Raw genomic sequence first — 25,297 nt, 5'->3', positions numbered from 1 at the left:
TCTCAATTTCTCTATCAAAAAAGGAGGAGGAAGAAGTAGAAAAAGGGAGGAAGGCAAGCTGGCTGCTGTGAGCTTAAGTTCTTTGTGCAGATACTGAGTTATGGCAATAACCTTGGTGGCAAAGAAAAAAAAAAAAAGGCAAGGACCTGGGGATAACTTAGGGTCAGATGGAGGCCTTAGGGGAAGAGTTTCCAATTTATTTCCTGAACAAGCTGTTCTTACCCTGTTCAAGACAAAAATGACTATTATGGAATGGACTGTGCTATGTTGCTATGCATATGAGGCATCTTGACACAACCTATTGCCCCAGGCCAACCACAGGGGCCAATAGAAGAAAGGACAAACCTGCTCCCATCTAGATCTTCCAGTGGCCTATAAAACTACTTTGCCCCAGGATGCCCAGGTCATTGTCTGTGGTATTCTGCACAGCTGTGTCACTCTTCAGCTTTCTACCCCTACAACTGAAATTCATTTTGCCTGGCTCATGGGGTTCCACTGATTTTTTGTGGTGACTACCAAGATAGACCTTGTTCTGAGAAACCCCATGGGGCTTCCTGAAGAGAAGTAGGACATTCCACCAGACCTGGGAACCTGTTTTTACCCAGAACCTGGTAGGTCCATCGGGGATTTGAGCTGTGACACCACTGGACCTGGAAAACTGCTTCTTCTGCAATAGGGTGAAGGGTCATGCACAAAGCCAGTACCCATGGGGGAACTAGTCTGCATACTAGATTATTTGCTTACCACCCAGCAGAAAAATGGGTTGTAGGATCCAGACGAGTCCATTATTTGTCATGAATGTATCTATTTCAAAATCCTGAAGATGCCAGAAACTGTGAGTAGCACTTCACCAAGGGAATTTTGAAGCTGTCACCTAGAAATGCCCAGTCACCCAAGCCTTGAGCATCTATTTTAGGCCAGGCTGCCAATTATCTTGCTTTGTTGAGCTTAGCATGGAGGGCCTGACTGATTTCAGGTAACATACAGAAGAAGAGATAAGATCCACTTCACTTTTTCTTTTTCAAGCTTCTGGTCACTCATTTTTATTAACTTTGAAGTCACTATAATAGCAGTACTTACGGCTAATTGTAAACATAATGATATTTATTTATTTATAAAATGGAAGGATTGACAAGACCATAGGATAAGAAGGGTACAGTTCTACATAATTCCAGCCACCAGAACTCCCTACTCAATCCCCTCCCTTGATAGCTTCCCTATTCTTTATCCCTCTGGGAGCATGGACCAAGGATCACTAATCAGGGAGTTCTGAGATTCCCACACAGACATGGTGAGCCTAGACCACTTCACCTTCCTACCAGGCAGCAGCTGCGCCATGTGAGGGTCTCCAGTAAACCTAAAACCTGCTATGTTTTTTGTTTGCTTGTTTGTTTGTTTATTTTTGGTTGACACTGTGGCTTCACTACTCCAAACCAAATTTTTCCCCAGATAGTTGGAGACAGAGATAGAGAGATAGAAGGACACCACAGCACCAAAACTCCTTTCAGTGCAGCCAAGATAGGGCCCATAAGCTGTGCCCAAGACAAAGCAAGTACACCATGCAAGTAAGTTATCTCAGGAGCCTGAAACCTGCCATTTCTGGGTACACTGAGGTTCCTAGAAGGGGAACTACATCAGAGGGCAAAATGGGAAGTGTGTCCTTACAAAACTGTCAAAGCCAAAATAGACACTGCCCTCATGTGGAAAGAAAAACAGTTTTTATTAGTGATTGAATATTGATTTACAAAATTATAAGATAACAGAGGTATAATTCAACAATGTTACCACCACCAGTGTCCCCATTCCCTCCACTGGAAACTGCAGTAGTTCTCCCAAAGTCACAGATATGGACTGACTATTATTTCTCTCCCTCTCTCTCTCTCCCTCTCTCTCTCTCTCTCTCTCTCTCTCCATATATATATATATATATATATATATATATATATATACCCATTTTTCTATGTTCCTGCCTTCCTCTTCTTTTCTAAGTCATACTTAGTGCTTTCAATTGTTCTTTTTATTCCCCTCTTCTCTCTTCAGGTCCTGATGGAGTTGGAGTTCAGAACCCTCTGGTCATCATCCCCTAATACTTTCCCTCCTCTGGGGATATGAACCAAAATTCTTTATGAGGTACAGAAGGCAGGAGTTCTGGCTTCTGTAATTGCTTCTCCACTGGACACTAGTATTGGCAGATTGATCCATACTCCAGCCTATTTCTATCTATGTGGAAAGAAAATTAAGAAAACAACACCTATAGATTATCTGTTGCTAATGAATACATTTCATAAATATACAAGAGGTCATGTACAATCCATCAAAAGAACCAGCCTCTGATAATCCATGTTAGCTACGGTTTTAGAGCCAAACATCACACAACCAAGTACTGAGTAAAAGAAACAAAACATTAACTATCGATTGTCTTTTTGAACCCTAAGACAGCAGGAACCTCACATCTCCACCGTAGAGTCTCTACTTCCCCCAGTCCTGGAACCATTGGATAGGGCCCACTTTCCCGTATGCCTCTCCCAATCCATATCAAATAATATTGCATCTGCCGATCACAACCTAACCAGCGCAATGATTGCCACCTCAACATGCTTCACCTCAGACTGTGTCCAGAGACTTCACGTGTGGAATGGCAACCTTTCAGCTTCATTACTTTCCTTTCATAGTATACTCTAATTTCATCTCAGGTGGTTCACTTTCTAACAAAGTCCCAAAACCTAGAACAAAAAAAAAGTCCCAAAACACCAGTTTCTGTGAGAGAGAGCATATGTTCACACGTATCCGTAAACTACTGCAAAATATATACCTGAAAGCAGAAGTACACTAGTGTTTGCAGTGAGTGCCCCCCTAACACTTCATCTCCACTATTCCAAGCTTTGGGTCCATGATTGCTCAACAATTTGTTTGGCTTCCTATGTTAACTCTCTTTTCAGCCACCAGATTCCAGATGTCATCAGGATGCTGGCCAGGCTTCCCTGGACTGAAGACCCCACCAATGTGTCCTGGAGCTCCACTTCCCCAGAGACCCACCCTACTAGGGAAAGAGAGAGGCAGACTGGGAGTATGGACTGACCAGTCAACGCCCATGTTCAGCGGAGAAGCAATTACAGAAGCCAGACCTTCTACCTTCTGCAACCCACAATGACCCTGGGTCCATGCTCCCAGAGGGATAGAGAATGGGAAAGCTATCAGGGGAGGGGGTGGGATATGGAGATTGGGTGGTGGGAATTGTGTGGAGTTGTACCCCTCCTACCCTATGGTTTTGTTAATTAATCCTTTCTTAAATAAAAAAGAAAAAAAAGATAAGACTTAGCATATAAACATTAAATGCAAGAAGTCACCTGACGTTCAACATAACATGATGATTTATATTTAGTTAAAGGCAAAAAGTAACTGGAATATCTAGCTCACATAAAATGCATACCTTTTTCCCCCACCAAATAAAAGTGAATTCTTTTTTCAAAAGGTAGTTTGAAGAGGTACAGAATTCATCTACCTACCTGGGTACCCATCTATTTCCATTAGATTCTATCAACAGAGCCTAGCTATCTACAAGTGGAAAACAGCTTGATTTCATAAGACCAGTTTGAGGGATTGTTTGTTTATTTGTTTGTTGGATGGTTGGGTTTTTCCCTGATAGTGGCAGGAACTGGGTGTTTAGATGCACTGCCCACTGAGTTAAATCTTTGTTCCTTCCTCAAAACACACAATTCCTGCATTCCTACAGGGAGACCGAGTGGAGAAGGGATGAAGGAGATCCTTCCTAAAAAAGGAGGCAAAGATGAGAAAAAATAGCAGGAGAGTCCAAACTCCACGGAACTGGAGAACTTCACTGTTCACCAACAACCACAGAGAGCCTTGTTGGGTAGGTGAGCATAATAGTAATCTACATCACTATTTTGGCAAATAATAAGGCAACAAATCAGGCCTTTTCTCCTAGAGAGTTGGTTGCCAACACACCACTGATCATATTTATTCTTCCCTTCACTGACTAGATAGATAGATAGATAGATAGATAGATAGATAGATAGATAGACAGATAGATAGATTTATTGATAGATAGATATAGATATTCTTTACTTGTTATATATCCTTGCCCTGAATGAATTTGAATATATACATTGAATAGCATACAACTTCACAGTCTCCTCAGTACCTCTGGGAGTCTATTTACATATACATAACCATTTTACCCAATCTTAAATGCACCTAGTTCCTCCAAGGAACCATTCTCCCTTACTCTTCCCAAACATAAGATTATCTGCTTGTAGTCTCATGCTTTACCTCAAGAAGAAGTCTCAAATTCTTCTGGGGAAGAAGAGTAATCTCTCTAGTAGCAGTATCAGCATCACCTAGGAGTTTTTCAGAAGTGCACATTCTTTCTTTTAATTTTATTTTTAATAGTGATTTATAAAATAAAAGGGGTACAATTCCACACTGTTACCACCACCAGAGTTCTGTGTTCCCATTCCCTGCATTGGAAACTTCAGTGACTCTCCCAAAGTCACAGATACGGGTTGACTATTATTTTTATCAGAATGGTGCTCGGTTCTGGCTATTGATGGTGTCAGTGACTAAACCTAAGATCTCTCACAGGCATCTTTTTCATAATCAATGGTAAGAACATTCCTTTTATCATATTTTTTATTCTTGGGAGGGCATCACTTTATAGTGCAGTCATTGACATATTCATACAAATTCAATATATAATAGGCCCCCAAAGTTTTCTTCCTCTCCTCCCTCTTCCTCCCTCCCCAGAGTTCTTTGCTTTGGTGCAATTTACCATGTCAAGTCCATGTTTCACTTTGTGCTCTCCCTCTTTATTCCCTACTTTATTATGCTCCACTAATAAGTGAAACCACTTGACATTTTCCTTCTCTTTTTGACTTATCTCACTCAACATGATGTCCTCAAGTTTCATCCAAGAGGGTTCAATGGAAACAACTTCATTTTTAACAGCTGAGTACTATTCCACCATATATATATATATGTCACAATTTTTAGCCACTCATTTGATGTTGGACATCTGGGTTGCTTCCAGGTTCTGATAATTACAAACTGTGCTGGTATGAACATAGATATACATAGATCTCTTCTAATAGGTGGTTCTGTTTCCTTTGGGTAAATCCCCAGAAGAGGAATTGCTGGGACATAGGGTGGGTCCGTTCCTAGTGTCTAGTAAGTCTCTAAATTCCTTTCCACATGGTTGGACCACTTTGCACTCTCACCAGCTGTGCACAGATGTCTCTTTTTCTCCACATCCTCTCCAACGTTTGTCATTATAGTCCTTTCTGATGTATGACATTTTCACAGGTGTAAAGTGATATCTCATTGTTGTCTTTATTTACATTTTTCTGATGATTGGTGACTTTGAGCACCTTCTCATATATCTGTTGACCCTCTGGACCTCTTCCTCAGTGAAATTTCTATCCATGTCCTTGCCACATTTTCGTTCTTTGTTTGGGTAACGGTACCCTTTGCTGTGAAGAAGCTTTTCAGTTCAATGTAGTCCCATTGGTTTGTTTTCTTTGCTGTTCGATTTGAGTCCGTGAAGATTTTTTTTGAAGTATAGGTCATGAAGTGTCCTGCCAGTATTTTCTTCTATATATTTGATAGTTTCTGGCCTAATGTCCATGTCCTTGATCCACTTAGAGTTGTCTTTTGTGCATGGTGATAAGTGATGGTTCAATTTCATTCGCTTGCATGTTTCAGTACAATGTTTCCAGCACCATTTGTTAAAGAGACTGTCCTTTCACTATTTAGTGGTTTGGGCCCTCTTACCAAAAATTAGCTGACCATAGATGTGAGGGCCATTTCTGGATTTCTAATTTTTAATAGTGATTTAATAATGTTTAATAAGATTATAAAACAACAGGGGTACAATTGCATCCAGTTCCCACCACCAGAGTTCCATGTCCCATCCCCTCCACTGGAAACTTTCCTATTCTTTTTTTTAAGATTTTATTTATTTATTAATGAGAAACATAGGAGGAAAAAGAACCAGACATCAATCTGGTACATGTGTTGCCAGGGACTGGACTCAGGACCTCATGCTTGAAAGTCTGATGTTTTATCCACTGCACCACCTCCCAGACCACAAAACTTCCCTGTTCTTCTTATCTCTCTGGAAGTATGGACCAAAATTCTTGATGGGGTGCAGAAGGTAAAAGGTCTGGCTTTTGTAGTTGTTTCTCTTCTGGACATGGACATTGGCAGGTCTTCAGTTTTATTCCACTGGTCTGTATATCTATTTTGGTTCCAGTACCAGGCCATATTGATTGCAGTAACTCTGTAATATAGCTTGATGTCAGGTAGTGTAATGCCTATAGTCTTGTGGTCAGAACATTCTTGATCTACTCGCTCCATCACCAAAATGTTTATATCTACATTATTTCACTTTATTTTATTTTAATTAAAGAATTACTCTTGTTCCTTTTTTTTGTAACTCAATTTTGTCATCTATAAAATGGGGATAAATTATAGTGACCTTATGGGTACTCGTGAATATTGAATAAGTTATTCTTGGTAACTTTTAAAACTATTTTATTGAAAAAAACTATTTTATTGATGTTATTCACAAACCATAAAATTCACACACTGAAATAATCTTTTACAATACTCACCAAGTTTTACAACCATCCTCACAGTCTAAATTTAGAATGTTTTTTATTGTGCCAAATAGAATCATTAACCATTAGCAGTCACTTCCTATTTCCCTCTTCCTGTGGCCTCTGACAACAACTAATCTAGTTTCTGTCTCTAAAGATTTGCCTATTCTAGGCATTTCATATAATTGGAATTATGCATTACCTATCCATATGTGGTTGGTTTCTTTTATTTAGTGCCGTGTTTCCAAGGTTCAATGTGCAAAGCTTTTAGACCAGTCTCTGACACACAGTAAACATGTTATAAGTATTACTGTTTGCAATTATTATTTCCTATGTTTAGTCTTCCCCAAGAACTAGATCCCAATCCTTTTTATTCTTTTGAGATTCCAGTAATTGTTTTCTCTTTGCAGTATTTAAGTATTGTCAATTCTCCCTTTCTACTTTCATCTGCCTTGGAATATATAAACCCTCTCAGGCATATCCAATATCTAGTTACCTTCTCTTCAGATAAAATTAATTTAGAAACTAGTCAACTGTTTTATCATATTTTTCAACTAACTTCTAACAACTAATCTGGCATCTAAAAGTGAAAACGCTTCTCTGAAATTGCCACAGGCTCTCTGAGGACCCTAAATGCCATGTTTATACTATTTTAAGTTACGTTGTGTGCAGTGTGGCAATAGGTAGAATAATAGTTATGCAAACATGCTCTAATCCCTGAGACTCCAAAGTTCCAGGTTCAATCCCCTGACAGAGATGATCAGTGTTCTGGTTAAAAAAAAAAAAAATGTGTCCAATGGCCAACATGCAGCCACATTTGACTTTAAAAAAAATGGCAATTTAGAGCCTTTCCAGGACCTTGTTTTCAATATAAAGCAAAAATGGTAGGGAAAGCCCCAGTTTCCAAATAAGACTAGGGTATCCTACCCTGCCACTCAAGGAAGACTGGTCCTGAAATGAGTTCAGCCTGCAATGTCCCCACGTGTGACCATGAGCTGCAAGATCAGACCAGCAGGGAATTAGAGGTTACAAATGTTCTGGTGTTAAATATAAACATATATGTGGGCCCTGGGTCAGTTGGATGGAGTTAATTTTATCTATAGAATTTTTTTCAAGAATGGGAGCTACTCTCTGCCTTAATCCAACTTTCTAGCCCTTTTCTCCACTCTGACACCATTTTATCAGATAGTAGTTTTATTCAACTTCATGTTAGCTATCAAATTCGAGCAAAAACTATGATAGTTGTGTGCCTCTAGTAACATGCCTAAAATGGACCTCACAGCTTTCTTCCACCCTATGATCCCTAATCTTGTCTGCTTTGTTCCTACGCTTTGGTTCCTATTCACTAACCATTTTGTCCTGCCACCTTCCAGACACCAAGTTGCAGATGCTACCATGACTCCATCCTGACTATTCTGGGCACCACTGTGTCTGGAACCTAGCCTCTCTAGAGCTCTGGCCCACTGGAGAATGATAGAAACAGGCTGAGGGTATGGATACACCTGCCAACACCCATGTCCAATATAGAAGCAATTACAAAAGCCAAAAATTCTACCTTCTGCACCCCAGAAACAATGTTGATTCATACTTCAGGGGGGGCAGGAAGAAGTGATAGGAGGAAGAGGATAAGAGGTCTCTGAACTCCAACTCCATTAGGACTTGGAGAGAGAGGTGGAAAAGGAAGGGATATTTAGATGTAGTTATAGTTATATGTGGCTTGGAGGAGAAGAAAGGACTGGACCTGGAAGAATAGGAGGGTAGTTATGTACAAATGTGGACAACTAGTTGTAGAGATGATAGTTGATCCATGTCTACAACCTTGAGAGAAACTGTGGTGGCTTTCAATGGAGGAATTGGGGATTTAGAACTCTGGTGGTGGGAACAGTGTGAATTATACCCCTACTTGACATGTAATTTTGTAAATCAATATTAAATCACTAATAAATTTTTTAAATTCCTGGTGACAGGCACTTCAGGTCCTGTTTAAACTGGGGTCCTTGGTGGCCTAGCAGTGGGGCTCTGAGAGTCTCTGCATAACCACTGGATTATCTCTGCCCCACCCTGCTTTATCTCTTGGTCCAGAGTCAATGATTAAGCTAAGAAGCCTACCTATAGTTTAAAAGCCCTCAGGCTCCTATAGCCTACAGGGAAGAAAAAGAACAAAAATGGCTTTTACCCTACTGAGCTCCAACTCAGGGATTAAAATAATATTGAAACAAATGTCAATTTCCACAACTGTGAACTCTTTAATTACCTTACTTAGACAAAAATCAATCCATGTTAAATGAAATAAGTCAGAAATAGAAGAATGAATATGGGATGATCTCACTCTCAGGCAGAAGTTTAAAAATAAGATCAGAAGAGAAAACACAAGTAGAACCTGAACTGGAATTGGCATATTGCACCAAAGTAAAAGACTCTGGGGTGGGTGTGGGGGAGAATACAGGTCCAAAAAGGATGGCAGAAAACCAAGTGGGGTTGTATTGTTATACAGAAAACTGGGAAATGTTATGCATGTACAAACTATTGTATTTACTGTTGAATGTAAAACATTAATTACCCAAAATAGAAATTTAAAAGTTTTTGAAATGTAGACTCTAATTAGAAATGGACATCCAGCAGTCAGAAGAAAATGCTATGTATCTGAGATAAACACCATGGAGTTAAATAAGATATCAAATCTTAATGTTACCAAGCAATGTCTATCCATGGAGGCCCAAAAGCAGTTCTTTTTATATTTTCTCTTCAGTTGAACTCTTTAAAAAAAAAACATTTTTATTATCTTTATTTGTTTATTGGATAGAGATAGCCAGAAATAAAGAGGAAGGGGGAGATAAGGAAGGAGAGAGACAAAAGAGACACCTGTTTCACTGCTTCACCACTTGTGAAGCTTTCCCCCTGCAAGTGGAGACTGGGGACTTGAACTTGGGTACTTGCACATTGTAACATTCACATTCAACCAGGTGCACCCTGCCCCAGTGGAATGCTTTTTATTCATATAAGACATTTAAGCCATATAAGGCTTAAAGAAGAAACAAGACACAAGATCAGTGTGCAAAAAAAAAAAAAAAAAACTATTGTGTTTCTGCATACTAGCATAAACAATTTAAAATTAAACCAAAAACTACAATAGAATAAAAAGCACGAACTATGGATCAACAACAGTAGAGAATGTTTCGTCCTCCAAAGGGAAAGTGGACAACATACTCTATGCTACACATGTGGAAGATGGGTCCTAAAATTGGGGCAGCTTGGAATGTCCGTACTCATGACCACAAAATGTGAGCTCAGATCTACAGGGATGCAGAGGTCACATAGGCTCCTAAGCTGATTATAGGCCCCAGATCAGATCAAATCAATGGGGTTTACAGTCAACAGTATTTATACACTTTTCCCATATTTGAGAGCTAATCTCTTGCCTGATCCAGATTTATGGTCCATTTTCCAGTCATGACATCATCTCCCCAGACAATAACTTGGATCCACCTGCATATCAGATGTCAGGCTCAGGAAAAAAAAATAATATAGTCATGGGCTCTTTGGAATATAACTAAAATAGGACTACTAACTATCTACAAAACCAAGACAACCCCCCCAACTGTTCATCTGCACTACTCCAGCCTGTAGGTTCATGATTAGTCAACAATTTGTTTGGCTTTATATGTTAACTCTTTTTTTAGCCACCAGGTTCCAGATGCTACCATGATGCCAACCAAACTTCCCTGGGCACACGACCCCACCAATGTATCCTGGAGCTCCACTTCCCCAGAGCCCTGCCCCACTAGGGGAAGAGAGAAAGACAGTCTGGGAGTACGGATCAACCTGCCAACACCCATGTTCAACAGGGAAGCAATTACAGAAGCCAGACCTTCCACCTTCTGCACCCCATAATGACCCTGGGTCCATACTCACAGAGGGATAAAGAATAGGAAAGCTATCAGGGAAGGGGATGGTATACGGAGTCCTGGTGGTGGGTATTGTATGGAGTTATACCCCTCTTATCCTATGTTTTTTGTCAGTGTATCCTTTTTATAAATAAATTTTTTTTTAAATAGTAAAACCAAAAAAAAGCATGAACTATCTAGGTGATTAACTGAGTATCAAACATGCAGACTGGAAAAATAACACAGCTGGTAGAACACCACTCTTATATGTCTGAAGAGCAAATTTATCAATACCTCCTTTAGAAGAGTCAATATTCTATTTTATTTTATTTTATTTATTTTACTTTCTTTACTTTTTGCCAGAGCACTGCTCAGCTCTGACTTATGGTGGAGCTGGGAGCTGAACCTGAGGCCTCAGAGACTCAGACATAAAAATCTTTTTCCATATCCATTATGCTATCTCCTCATCTCCTCTTATCCAGCATGTGAATGTGTGTGTGTGTGTGTGTACTAGAAATGTAACATTCTAGCAATTAAATGGACAGCATGATATAAATCTCCTATAATGTTCAATCATATTAACTTAGACTAGAATCTAGAATTAGAAGGAATGATCAAACACAAATTTTTTTGGGGTTTTGTTTTGTTGGTGTTGGTGATGACGGTGGTGGTTGTTTATTTGTTTTTTTGTTTTTACCAAAGCAATACTCTGGTTTATGGTGGTGTGGAGATTGAACCTGAGACTTTAGAGCCTCACGTATAAAAGTCTTTTGTATAACCAGTATGTTGTCTCCCCTGCTGGAATTATTTATATCATTAATTATTTTTTTTTAAATCAGAGCACTGCTCAGCTCTAACTTATGGTGGCATGGGGAATTGAATCTGGGACATGGGAGCCTTAAGAGTGAGACTCTTCCATGAGTCTCTTTACATAATCATAATGCTATCTCCCACACCCCTCAACACGATTTTTTTTACTTAATTTTTTAAATTTTTATTTATAAAATAGAAACACTGACAAGACCATAGGATAAGATGGGTACAATTCCACACAATCCCCACCACCGGAAATCCATATCCCATCCCACCCCCTGATAGCTTTCCTATTCTTTAACCCTCTGGGAGCATGGATGCAGGATCATTGTGGGGTGCAGAAGGTAGAAGGTCTGGCTTCTGTAATTGCTTCCCCGCTGAATATGGGCATTGACATATTGATCCATACTCCCAGCCTGTCTGTCTCTCTCTTTCCCTAGTGAGGCAGGGATCTGGGGAGGTGAGGCTCTGGGACACATTAATGGGTTTATCTGCCCTGGGAAGGCAAGTTCACATCATGGTATCATCTGGAACCAGGTGGCTGAAATAGAGTTAAGATAAAAAGCAGAACAAATTGAAGACTAATCATGAACCTTTTAGGCAAGAATATTGTGGATGGAAATTTTGGGGTCTCCATTTTGGAAAAAGCTAGTAGATCTATTTTAGGTATTCAAGGGGTCCATGACCCAACTAGTTCTTGCCTGGGCGTGACATCCAATATGCAGGTCTGGGGGATGGTGTCACAGTTGGGAAAAGGATCAGAAAGCTGGATCAGGGAAGAGAGTAGCTCCCAAATATGGGGAAAGTATATGCATATTGTTAACTATAAAAACCCATTGATCTGATCTGGGGCCCATAGTCAGCACAGAAGCCTATGTAACCTCTGCATCCCTGTAGGTCTGTAGCCATTCTGTGGTCATGGCTAGGAACATTCCAGGCTGCAACAGTTTTAGGACCCATCACCCTTGGGTGATAGGCAGAGTATGCCACCCAACCTCCCTTTGGAGAATGGAACATTCCCTACCATAATTGATCCACATTGGGGGCAAGGTCCAATAGTGGCCCACTATGTTATTATGTTGTTATGTTGTTCCTGATGTTGAAAGTCAGCTGAGGTAAAGAACAAACACCTCATTACAGACCCCTGCAAGCATCAACCTGGCTTTGACCTAGCACGTTATGATTGGGCCCTCCTCAATCGCTATCGAACAGGCCATGGCCGGTGTGTCACTATGTTCCATCACTGGGGAGCCAGAGACGACCTGAACTGCCCCTGCGGCTACAGACAGACTATGACCCACATAGTCAACGACTGCCACCTCTCCAGATTCAAAGGAGGTCTCGAAACTTTACATCAGGCTCAACCTGACGCTGTTGACTGGCTACAGAAGAAGGGCAAACGCTAGAAGAAGAAGATTAAAGTATGCCAGTCTCTTGCCCTTATTCATCTTTTGTGGTCCTTACTTTTGTCTGTCAGGGTTAGCTTTGGAGTGATTGAGGGACATGGAATAGAAGGTAGGTGAGGAGGGTAACACAAATAGTTTTTTTAAACAATGTTTAAAAAAAAAAAAAAACATGGGAACGTAAATGGCAGTTCCAAGAGAGAATCAATCTTACTGCTATTGTGATTAATGTCAATAATTAGGTCTTGAGAATGAAATGTCTAAAAGTACTCTCTTTTTCAAAAACAGAGACCCCCAAATCTTCATCTGAAATATTCTTGCCTTTAGGTTCATGATTAGTCAACAGCTTGTTCTGCTTTTTTCCCTGGGAAGACGACCCATCAATGTGTCCTGGAGGCCCACCTCCCTAGACTCCTGCCCCACTAGGGAAAGAGAGAGACAGGGTGGGAGTATGGATCAACCTGCCAAAACCCATGTTCAGTAGGGAAGCAATTACAGAAGCCAGACCTTCCACCTTCTGCACCCCACAGTGACCTTGGGACCATACTCCCAGAGGGTTAAAGAATAGGAAAGCTGGGGGTCGGGCAGTGGCACAGTGGGTTAAGCGCATGTGGCGCAAAGCGCAGGGACCGGCATAAGGATCCTGGTTCGAGCCCCTGGCTCCCCACCTGCAGGGGAGTCGCTTCACAGGCAGTGAAGCAGGTCTGCAGGTGTCTGTCTTTCTCTCCCCTTCTCTGTCTTCCCCTCCTCTCTCCATTTCTCTCTGTCCTATCCAACAACGAATTGTGTCAACAAGGGCAATAATGATAACCACAATGAAGCTACAACAAGGGCAACAAAAGGGGGGAAAAAATGGCCTCCAGGAGTGGTGGATTCATGGTGCAGGCACCGAGCCCAGCAATAACCCTGGAGGAGGAAAGAAAAAAAAAAAAGAATAGGAAAGCTGTCAAGAGAGGGGATGGGATATGGAGTTCTGGTGGTAGGAATTGTGTAGAGTTGTATCCCTCTTATCCTATGTTTTTTGTCAGTGTTTCCTTTTTATAAATAAAAATTTAAAACAAAGGAAGAAAGTGAAAAGTCACAAGCTTCCTCTACACAAAGATGCTGTCACCACCCTCACCTCAGCTGCCGAGTCCTTCATTCCCACCATCAGTGTTAACACCAGGCAATGTGGAACTAAGTATAACTAAAGCCCTGGAGGAGGGGACGTGATACCTAATGTCACAAGTCCGCTGTTCTCTAGTCCCTGCATTTGGCAACTTTCCACAGAACATCATTTTTCCTCAGCTGCCAGAACCACCACCACCTCCAAGTAATAAAGTCGTACTCTACCCTTTGAAATGTTTCACAACTCTCTTTACTTGAGATTCAGGTTCTATCATGCTGTATACAAGCATGTCCTAAATACTGTATGGAATATACTTACACTGAAAAAAATTCTTATTTATCTGAAATTCTAATTTTACTAGGAATGCTATTTTTTTTTCTTCTGAGCCTGGCAACTTTATTCTAAGCCTTTATTCTGCTGTATCTGAGGTTAAAGGAGGAGACCCTGGGTTCTCATTTTGCAAAATAAGTTCTCTCTCACCCTATCCCATTCTGGCCATATCCAGAGCATGTCATTTATTTTGCTTCTTTGCCAACAAACATATATTTAGACTTTTCATAACAGAATTTTTTTTCTTTCTGTCTCAGTAATATAACAGCTCCTGTCAACATGTTTGCATCACACAAGTCAAACACAGTCATTTGTTTTCTATTTCATGACTGTGATTGAACCAAGGTGTCTCAAAATCACCTCCTCCACACATTTGGCTCATCGAATCCATGTTAGTTCAACGTACACTCTACATTAGACACTATGCTAAATATGAGGATATCAACATGAGTAAGAAAAGGTTTGTATATTGGTTGTTTGTGGGGGGTTTTTGTTTGTTTGTTTGTTTGTGACAGAGAGACAAAGTAAAAGAGGGATGCAGAGATCACATAGGCTCCTAAGCTGAATATGGGCCCCATATCACATCAAATCGACGGGGTTTACAGTTAATAATATTTATACACCTTCCCCATATTTGGGAGCTACTTTCTTCCCTGATCCAGGTTTCTGGTCCTTTTTCTAGCCATGACATCATCTCCCCATACAATAACTTGGATCCACCTGCATATCAGAAGTCAGGCTCAGAGGTAAAAGAAAAAGAAAGAAAGAAAACTAGTATAGTCATGAGCCCTTTGGAATATAACTAAAATAGGACTACTAACTATCTTCAAAACTGAGACTCCCCCCGCCCAACTCTTCATCTGAACTATTCCAGCCTTTAGATTCATGATTAGTCAACAATTTGTTTGGCTTTATATGTTAACTCTTTTTTCAGCCACCAGGTTCCAGATGCTACAATGATGCCATCCAGACTTCCCTGGGCAGACAACCCCATAAATGTGTCCTGGAGGCCCACCTCCCCGGAGCCCCGCCCCACTAGGAAAAGAGAGAGACAGGCTGGGAGTATGGATCGACCTGTCAATGCCCATGTTTAGTGGGGAAACTATTACAGAAGCCAGACCTTCCACCTTCTGCTCCCCACAATGACCTTGGGTCCATACTCCCAGAGGGTTAAAGAACAGGAAAGCTATGAGGGGATGGGATACGGAGTTCTGGTGGTAGAAATTGTGTGGAGTTGTACCCCTCTCATCCTATGGTTTTGTCAGTGTTTCCTTTTTATAAATAAAAATTAAAAACAAAACAAAAAAGAAAGAAACCATAGCACTGAAGTTTCCTTCAGTGTAGTGGGAGCTGAGCTTGAACCTGGGTCATTCACCTGGCAAAGCAGCAAACTATCCAAATGAACTGTTTCACCAGTCCGAGGGGCTGAGACTAAAGAGGCAGTGTGGTTTAAATAATGAAGACTCAGCTTGTTTGGTGTAAATCTCATACCTCTTTCATGAAGTGGCAAGTGAGGAGACTCCAGCATTCACTGTGGCTGTCAAAAAGCCCAAGGAAGGAGTCAAGACAGAACAGCGACCATAGTCTGATGGTGGCAGGTCAGGATCCATCAGTGGTGCAGTTTGAGATTAAGAGGCACGTACCACTTAGTGAACTAATGAAGCCTATTGTGAACGATAGGGATTGTCAGTGAGGCAGATCAGATTCCGATTTGTTGGGCAGCCAATCAGTGAAGCAGACACATCTGCACAGATGAAAATGGAGGATGAACATACAATTGATGTGTTCCAGCAGCAGACAAGAAGTGTCTACTAAAAAAAGAACCTGCTGCTTTCCTCCATAATTCTGTTCCTCCAGACCAAGGAGACATTCTCAATTAGAAAACCACAATTTGGGAGAGTCAGGAGGTAGTGCAGCAGGTTAAGCGCACATGGCACAAAGTGCAAGGACCAGCTTAAGAATCCTGATTCAAGCCCCTGGCTCCCCACCTGCAGGGGAGTCACTTCACAAGCGGTGAAGCAGGTCTGCAGGTGTCTTTCTCGCCCCCTCTCTGTCTTCCCCTCCTCTCTCCATTTCTCTCTGTCCTATCCAACAACGATGACATCAACAACAACAACAACAATAATAACTGCAACAATAAAACAAGGGCAACAAAAGGGAATAAATAAATAAATATTAAAAAATTTAAAAAAACACAATTTGGTTCCACCACATCCTGACTACTACAGTATATATTTTTCTCCATTCTTTCATTTCCCCCTTTCCCATTCCTTTATTGTACATAAAGTAACTGGTATATGTAGACAAGCATATTGCATTTTTTTTAACTAAATGGCCAGTAGTATGTTTTGACTGAATCAAATGGAGATGGGATAGGAAAAAATATTGGTTCTGTGAAAATGCCCCTTTCTCCATTAGTGACATGCTCGTTCAGCTCTTATCTTTATACTCCAGTAAGTTACTTTGCTCTCAATGCTTTACAAAAAGAACAACACAAAAATTCTTGCACACCTTGTTTGATTGGAGAAGCATAATGTTTTTTTTTTAAGATTTTATTTATTTATTAATGAGAAACATAGGAGGAGAGAGAAGTAGCCAGACATTGCTGGGAAATTGTGCAGATGCAGTCACTATGGTGGTTATCACCAAGTAAGAGGGGGTGATGGGAGTGGTTTAGAGCTATGATCCTATTATCTTATAATCTTGTAAGTCACTAATAAAACACTATGTGAGGAAAAAAAGAAAAGTACGATATATGAAAAGGAAATAATAATGGATGCCAGTAGAATTGCTCAATGCATCATCATATAGATAGGTAATTGTAGAATCAGTCTGTATTGGTGACCTTGGGAGAACTACTGCAGTCTCCAATATAGGGGATAGAACACAGATATCTGGTGGTAGGAACTGTATAGAATTATACCCCTATTACTTTATAATTTTGTAAATTAATATTAAATCACTTGTAAAAATAAATAAAGTTAATGTCCGCAACAAAAATAAAGTAAAATAAAATAAGAAAAGGGCTTGAAAATCTGAGGTCCCAGGTTCAATCTGCAGCACAGCATATGCCTGTATGAAGCACATGGTATTTCCCTCTGGTATTTCTCTTTCTTTCTCTCTCTCTCTTTCTCTCTCTCATAAATTAAATTTAATTAATTAATTGTGTGGAGTTTTACCCTTCTTATCCTATGTTTTTTGTCAGTGTTTCCTTTTTATAAATAAAAAATTAAATAAATTTTTAAATGAAGAGATAAATAATATAATAAACTGTATTAGCAAGTTAAGAATCCATAAGCCCGTGAAGATGCAGATACCAATACAAACAAATGAAAACTCAGTGAGGATAAGGTAACATTATCTCTTAGAGTAGTATGCCAACTAAGAAACTCAGAAGAATTTATAAAATAAAAATGTAGGCATGGATCCTAAAAATAGTGTGCAAAGCTTTGCTAAGCAAGGGTATTTACAGTGTCTGGTTATCAACAGGGAAACTGATAACTACAAACTGGGAAATTGCAACTTCACAGGGAAGAAGCTTGAAACAAACATACTACTTTGCCCAAGCCATCAAAGTTAGTGCCAATTGTAATGTATAATGTCAGGCACCTTTGGCTGAGTCCACAGCTACAGCATCACATCCTTGGCATTTCCACCAAGTGTGAATGATTTAAGTCAGACAAGTTCAAATCCACAGACATTCTGCAAAAGAATTGATCTGCCTGTTTGAAATGGTTAAAAGTTGGGAAAGGAGTAAGCACATGCTCAGATGTTGCTATGAGCCCTGTGGACTCTGGTGCTGCAGAAACTATGACCAATGCTGCCCACAGTAGCGGCTTGCGGACTTAAACGTGGAAAGCATGTCGCAAAAGTTTCTTGTACTTACTGACTATCGTTTCCTGATAAGATTAATTTTAGAGAACCTAACTTAATATCCCTTTCTGGAAGGCTGCTAAGAAATGTTGTTCTACAAGTTCTTAGGTAAATGTCCCCTTTGTATGACATGTGAGTATTTACACGTTAATGTGAATCCTTTGTGTACATCTTACTAGCTATGTTACAGCCGCATGGCATAACTGAGTCTTTTGTGCCTTGGTCAAGGTTTGACCTCTTGTGTAGATGGATATTGTATCATATAAAGTTGCAACATAGTAGATTTAAGATGCTGTTTAGACTATTGCATCCAGTTTTAAGGAACACGTTGTACAATAAATGTTACTCTGTGTCGGATTCAGTAACAGTTTGCTATCTGGATTTGATTCATAGAATACTTTCTAAACAGGTATACAAATTAACTGTACTGGTCTACAGTTTCCGTTTTAGTTTTGGTACTTGCTAAATAATGTAAGTACTTACTACTCTCAGTAAACTATTGGGCTTTCAAAGAAAGGAACTCTTTAAGAAACTTAAGCTTTATGATAGATTTAAAAGCAAGCAAAGCAAATAGAGAACTGACAAAGAAATTCTAAGGAAACAAGGTAGAGGATCAACTATAGAAAAGGAATTAAAAAAAAAATGGGGCGAGGAGAACCATAATGAGATGTTTAAACACCAAGGTTATGGCCAGCCTCTTACGTTTTGCTGGTTGTTAATTTTGTGGCACCACTAAGACCATGCATGACTTCATTATTTCAGGTGCTTTACATTTTATTTATTTTATTCAGATAGAGACAAAAAGTGAGAGGCACCACATCACTAGAACTTATCCCAGTTACCATGTGACAGGGTCTCAAACTTGTGCATAGCAGGGTAGGCACCATACTTACAGGCTATTCCACAACTAAAGGCCATCATTTTGGTGGTTGGTGCTGGGGGGAGGAAGTAATTCATAATGACTAAAAGCATCTAAATTTAAAACTTCTGAAAAATCCATTTGTTCTTGCCAGTTTTTATTTCTCCTTGAATTTTTTTTTCCTTTATTGGGGGATTAATGTTTTACATTTAACAGTGAATACAATAGTTTGTACATGCATAACATGTCTCAGTTTTCCACATAACAATACAACCCCCACTAGGTCTTCTGTCAACCTTTTCCAGGAGCTGTACTTTTACTTGGTGCAATACACCAACTCCAGTTCTCTCCTTGAATTAGCCTGTAATATCTTGTGCACTTCTTAAGAGCAGGCAGAATCTCTGGCTCTACTTCTTTCTTGACTCTTGGTTTTTTTGTTGTTGTTGTTTGTTTTTCAAGATGTAAGAACTGTGTACCTTGTGAAGATGCATGATGTAGTTAAGATTTCACAAAATTTGATTTTCTTCCTGCATATTACAGCTTTCATGTTGTGGGGCAGTGAGCAATTTCAGTTACCAGAATGTGGATGAAAGGACTTTCTAAAGTGTCATTAGGGGCTGGGTGGTGGCACACCTGGGTGAGCGCGCATGTTCCAATGGCAGGGACACAGCTTCCAGTGCTGGGTCCCTACTGCAGGGGGAAAGCTTTGGGAGTGGGGAAGCAGGGCTGCAGGTGTCTCTCTGTCTTTCTCCCTTACCTCTCAACTTCTGGCTGTCTCTTCCAATGAATAAAGATAATTAAAAATTTAAAAGTAAATAAATATTAATTTAAGAAATGAAAAATAAAATGTCATCAGTGGCCAGTTTGTATCTGGTCAGGAATTCCACAGCTTTTCTGGGTTTTGTGAACTTGATACTTTTTATTTATTTACTTACTTATTTATTTATTTATTTATTGGTCTCTTGCTGGGGCTCAGTGCCTGCACTACGAATCCACTTACTGCTCCTGGAGGGCATTTTTTCCTTCTGTTGCCCTGGTTGTTTATCATTGTTGTTATTATTATTATTGTTGTTGCTCTCGTTGTTGGATAGTAGAGAGAGAAATCAAGAGAGGATGGGAAGATAGAGAGAGGAAGAGAAATACACCTGTAGACCTGCTTCACCGCTTGTGAAGCAACCCCACTGCAGGTGGGGAGCCTGGGGCTCAAACCGGGATCCTTAAGCCGGTCCTTGCGCATTGCACCATGTGCGCTTAACCCGCTGCACTACCACCGGGGCCCCAAATTTGATACTTTTAAAAACATCCACTAGGTCTACAACAGAAAGATTTTTTTTTCCCAGAAAAGGCCTGTGATAAAGTGGAACTATACACAGAGAGAAGAAAACCATTTAGCAAGGACCTCATGGCACAATGTTAGCACATCTAACTCCAAAAAAAAACATTTAGCAAAAAAATTTTAGTGGAAGGTGGTGGATCCATGTGTCCAAATTATGCTAGAAACTATGTATATGCAATGAAGAAATCTTTAGTTTTTAGGGACTGTCTAGATATTATGTAAAATGCGATTAAACAAAGATCTTTCATCAGATTTGAAAACTGGGAAAATGACTAAGTCAAACACTGAATATGCAACTGAGACAAGTATTGTTTGTTATTACACCCCAACAGCTAGCTATACCTGACAATATTATAGTACCACCCAAATTTACAGATAGGATTCAGTGAGTTAAATAAGTTTCCCCAATGTTACTAAGTATTGAAGTCAGGTATTTTCAAAATAAGTGTGCTTTCTACCTTAACATGTTGACACTGGCAGAAATAATGCACAGCTGTGCTAGCAAATAATCACACCCATTAGTGGTTACTGCATTGCTCTCAGCATGGCTTAGCTTTGTTTTGCTTTATTTTCAATACCATTCATGCCATGTGAGCTTTTTAGTCAAGAACAATATATGAATTATTGGGCTAGAATCAACAATTGCTACTAGTCTTAAGAACACAATATGTTACCTTAATGTTACCCTAACTTTTTTTTTTTTACTTTCTTGGATAGAGACAGAAATTGAGAGAGACCTAGAGATGTACAGCACTACTTCACCATTTATAAAGCTATTCCCCTGCAGGTGGGGGCTGGGTCTTGAACCTGGATCCGTGTCCCATGTTAATGTGTGCACTTAACTGGGTGCACCACCGGTCTTTCTTACCCTAATGTATCTTTATTTTTTTAAGCCTTTTCTTTTATTATTTATGTATGATTGGATAGAGACAGAGAGAAATTGAGAGGAAGGAGAAGATAAGAGAGGGAGACCCCTGCAGTTCTGCTTCACCACTGTTGAAGCAGGTGGGACCAGGGGCTTGAACCTGGGTCCTTGTGCACTGTAATGTGAGCACTTAGCCAGGTGTGCCATGGCCTGCTCCCCCCAGTATATTTTTACATAAAATTTAAAACTATTTTATGTAGGGCTGAGGTGATAACGTAATTGTTATGCAAAGACATTTGTGCCTGAGGCTCTTAAGAGCCCAGGTTCAATCCCCAGCACCAGGATTAGACCTCTTTGCAGGTATGATGTGCAGCATGTATTTTGTGGTAGTTATGTGTAGAATTTCCTCTTCAGCCATTCATACAGTTATGCTAGAAATAATGAAATGGTAAAATGCAACTTTTTCTATTGGCAGGAAAGAAAATTTTCATTTATTTTTGGGACATGTTCATAGCACTAAATGTTAACAGCACCCAGCCTATATTGAAAGCTCTAGAAGGATACTGCTATTGAATGTCGGAGTGCAGTAGCTGTGACTGCACAGAAATGGAAATTTTCCTCTTGATTCGCTGGATTCTTTATGTTCAAAATGACATCAGACAAATTAGCAGGCGAGAAAACAAATTTAATTACTTAGCAGGGGGTCCATATAAGCTATATATGTATACCCCCTCACACATACACCTTTTTTTAAAGATTTTTTAAATTTTGTTATTAATATTTATTCATTCCCTTTTGCTGCCTTATTGTTGTAGTTATTATTGTGGTTGTTACTGATGTTGTCGTTGTTGGACAGGACAGAGAGAAATGGAGAGAGGAGGGGAAGACAGAGAGGGGGAGAGAAAGATAAGACACCTGCAGACCTGCTTCACCACCTGTGAAGTGACTCCCCTGCAGGTGGGGAGCTGGGGCTCAAACCAGGATCCTTATGCCAGTCCTGTGCTTTGTGCCACGTGCACTTAACCTGCTGCGCCTGACTCGCACCTTTTTTTTTTTTTTAAAGAGACCATAGCACCAAAGCTCCTTCAGTCTGGTGGGGCCGAGGCGCAAATAAAGTGAGCTATTTCTCTGACCTCAGGCATATATTACAAAGGCAAGTGAATATATATATATATATATATATGTTATATATATATATATGTTATATATATATATTTATATATCTTGAGCAGAAGAAAGACAGGAGCTTTGTACTATAAAGAAAGAGGAAAACTAAGATGAGTATGGGATGATCCCACTCATCAACAGAAGCTGACTAAGAAGATCTGAAAGGGAAACTAAAAGCAGGACCTGATAAAATTGTAAGTAGGGCACCAAAGTAAAAACCCAGTGGTGAGGGGTAGACATGCAGCTTCCTGGGCCAGTGGGGGGTGGGAGTGGGCGGGAGGAATGGGTCACAGTCCTTTGGTGGTGGGAATGGTGTTTATGTACACTCCTAGCAAAATGTAGACATATAAATCAGTAGTTAATTAATATGAGAGGGGGAAAATCAACTGTATGTCTCAAAGTTTCTCAAAACACAAACTGAATCTTTTTAATATATAGGCTGTGTATTTGATATGCGGACTCTCTCAAAAGCCTAGACCAAGTCGATTAGAAGCATCCAATAGCACAGCTATATACAAGATACTGGATACTGTACAGCAAACCATAACAAAGGGACTTTTCAAAGTTAACCCAATTACCAAATAATGTGATGATAGCATTAACTATCGATTGTCTTTTTGAACCCTAAGACAGCAGGAACCTCACATCTCCACTATAGAGCCCCTACTTCCCCCAGTCCAGGAACCCTTGGATAGGGCCCACTTTCCCATATGCATCTCCCAATCCAAACCAAATAATATTGCATCCGCCGATCACAACCTAACCAACGCAATGATTGCCACCTCAACATGCTTCACCTCAGACTGTGTCCAGAGACTTCACGTGTGGAATGACAACCCTTCAGCTTCATTACTCGGGTGAGACCTTTCCTTTTATAGTACACTCTAATTTCATCTCAGGTAGTTCACTTTCTAACAAAGTCCCATAACCTAGATATACACCAGTTTCTGTGAGAGAGAGCTTATGTGCACACGTATCCATAAACTACTGCAAAATATATACCTGAAAGCAAAAGTACACTAGAGTTTGCAGTGAGTACCTCCCTAACACTTCCTCTCCACTATTCCAAGCTTGGGATCCATGATTGCTCAACAAATTGTTTGGCTTCGTATGTTAACTCTCTTTTCAATCACCAGGTTCCAGATGCCATCAGGATGCTGGCCAGGCTTCCCTGGATTGAAGACCCCACCAATGTGTCCTGGAGCGCAGCTTCCCCAGAGACACACCTTACTAGGGAAAGAGAGAGGCAGACTGTGAGTATGGACCGACCAGTCAACGCCCATGTTCAGCAGGGAAGCAATTACAGAAGCCAGACCTTCTACCTTCTGCAACCCTCAACAACCCTGGGTCCATGCTCCCAGAGGGCTAGAGAATGGGAAAGCTATCATGGGAAGGGGTGGGTTATGGAGATTGGGTGGTGGGAATTGTGTGGAGTTGTACCCCTCCTACCTTATGTTTTTGTTCATTAATCCTTTCTTAAATAAAAAATTTAAAAAAAAAAAAAAAAAGAAAGAAAGAGGAAAACTCAAGATGAAGACCAGATCCCTTGTAGTTAGATGTTTGCTCTTCCATAGAGACAAGTTTCTCCATGGGAAAGTTTATTTTGGTAATAACCCTAATTCAATTAAGACAACCTCCCCACCCCATTTTCATTCTTCTAGACTGGTAAGTGCTAAGAGTTTCTTGTGAAACCTGCAGGGTCTCAGCTGATGTCAGCTCCAAGCAATCCATATGCCTAAGTAGCAGATCTTGAAGGGGCCTGGCCTTCACTGTTCTCCAACCTCCATTCATACTTTGCACAGTTGCCATAATCTTGTTTGTGTGTTTAAGATAAAGACAGTTGGGGTGTGGCGGTGATGCACAGGTTTATGTACAAAGCACAGGGATCCAAGTTCGAGCCCCTGGCTCCCCACCTGGGGGGGGGGGTGTTGTTTCACAGATGGTGGAGCAGATCTGCAGGTGTCTTTCTCTTCCCTCACTGTCTTCCCCTCCTCTCTCTATTTTTCTCTGTCCCATCCAACTACAACAGCAGCAGCAACAACAACAAAAATTGGAAGGATGGCTGCCAGGAACAATGGATTTGTAGTGCAGGCATGGAGCCCCAGTGATAACCCTGTAGGCAAAAAAAAAAAAAAACTTGGGGGAGATTGGGGGGGTGGCACCACAGCACTGAAATTCACATATAGGTGGAACTTGAACAGAAAGGGTAAACACAAAGCAAAACAAACTATATGGAGTATATTGCACCAAAGCAAAGGACTCTGGGAAAAGAAGAGAAAGGGGAAGTAGAGTGGGTCTTGAAGCCCTGAAACCTGATAATGGAGAAGCACCCAAGTAAGCAGTAAGAGTGTTCTGTGGACACCTTCAATGGAAAGATGAGAAACTACTCGTGCAGCAACTGTAATGTAAACCTTTACCCCACCCTCAATAAAATGACAAAAAAAAAAAATCTTAGACTCCACCTGGAAAAAAAAAGTCAGGAAAGATAGAGCAAGATCTTCCACATCCTATACCCCATAGTGACCCAGAGGGATAAATAATAGGAAAGCTATCAGAGAAGAGGATGGTATATGAAGTTCTGGTGGTGGGAATTGTATGGAGTTGTACTCCTCTTATTCTATGGTTTTTGTCAGTGTTTCCTTTTTATAAATAAAAATTAGAAAATAATAAAAATATATAATCAATAATTTCTGAGAAAAAAATAATGTATCTCCTCTCTGTGTGTCTCTTTCTTCTTATCTCTTATTCTGAAAAGGAATATATATGACAAGAGTGGTGGAACTGTGCAGGTGCAAAGCCCCAATAAAAGTGCTGGTGACAAGAATAATAATGGAAACTTAAAAGAAGAATAAAGACATGGTCTGATTTTCAACAGAATTGTTAGGAAGAAATTAAAAATGTTTACCTGCTTATCCTGACAACAAAAAGAATACTGCAGGAGGTTGTATACAAGGATTATGTGCTGTAGTAAATTTAGAATGACATTAAAGTATGCCTCTCCTTTCTTCTTTTTATTTATAAAAAGGGAATACTGGCAAAACCATA

General features: G+C 40.2%; 1 pseudogene; it reads left to right on the top strand.

Annotated features, from left to right (window-relative positions):
• Window positions 1–15,967, top strand: part of LOC132537494 (small ubiquitin-related modifier 2-like) — an 89,424-nt pseudogene extending 73,457 nt beyond the window's left edge.
• The last annotated feature ends 9,330 nt before the right edge of the window (window positions 15,968–25,297 follow it).

Source organism: Erinaceus europaeus, chromosome 3 (genome assembly GCF_950295315.1).
Source record: "Erinaceus europaeus chromosome 3, mEriEur2.1, whole genome shotgun sequence".
NCBI classification, from domain to species: Eukaryota; Metazoa; Chordata; class Mammalia; order Eulipotyphla; family Erinaceidae; genus Erinaceus; species Erinaceus europaeus.
Note: the sequence above shows the minus strand (reverse complement) of the source record. Positions and strands in the feature narration are given on the sequence as shown.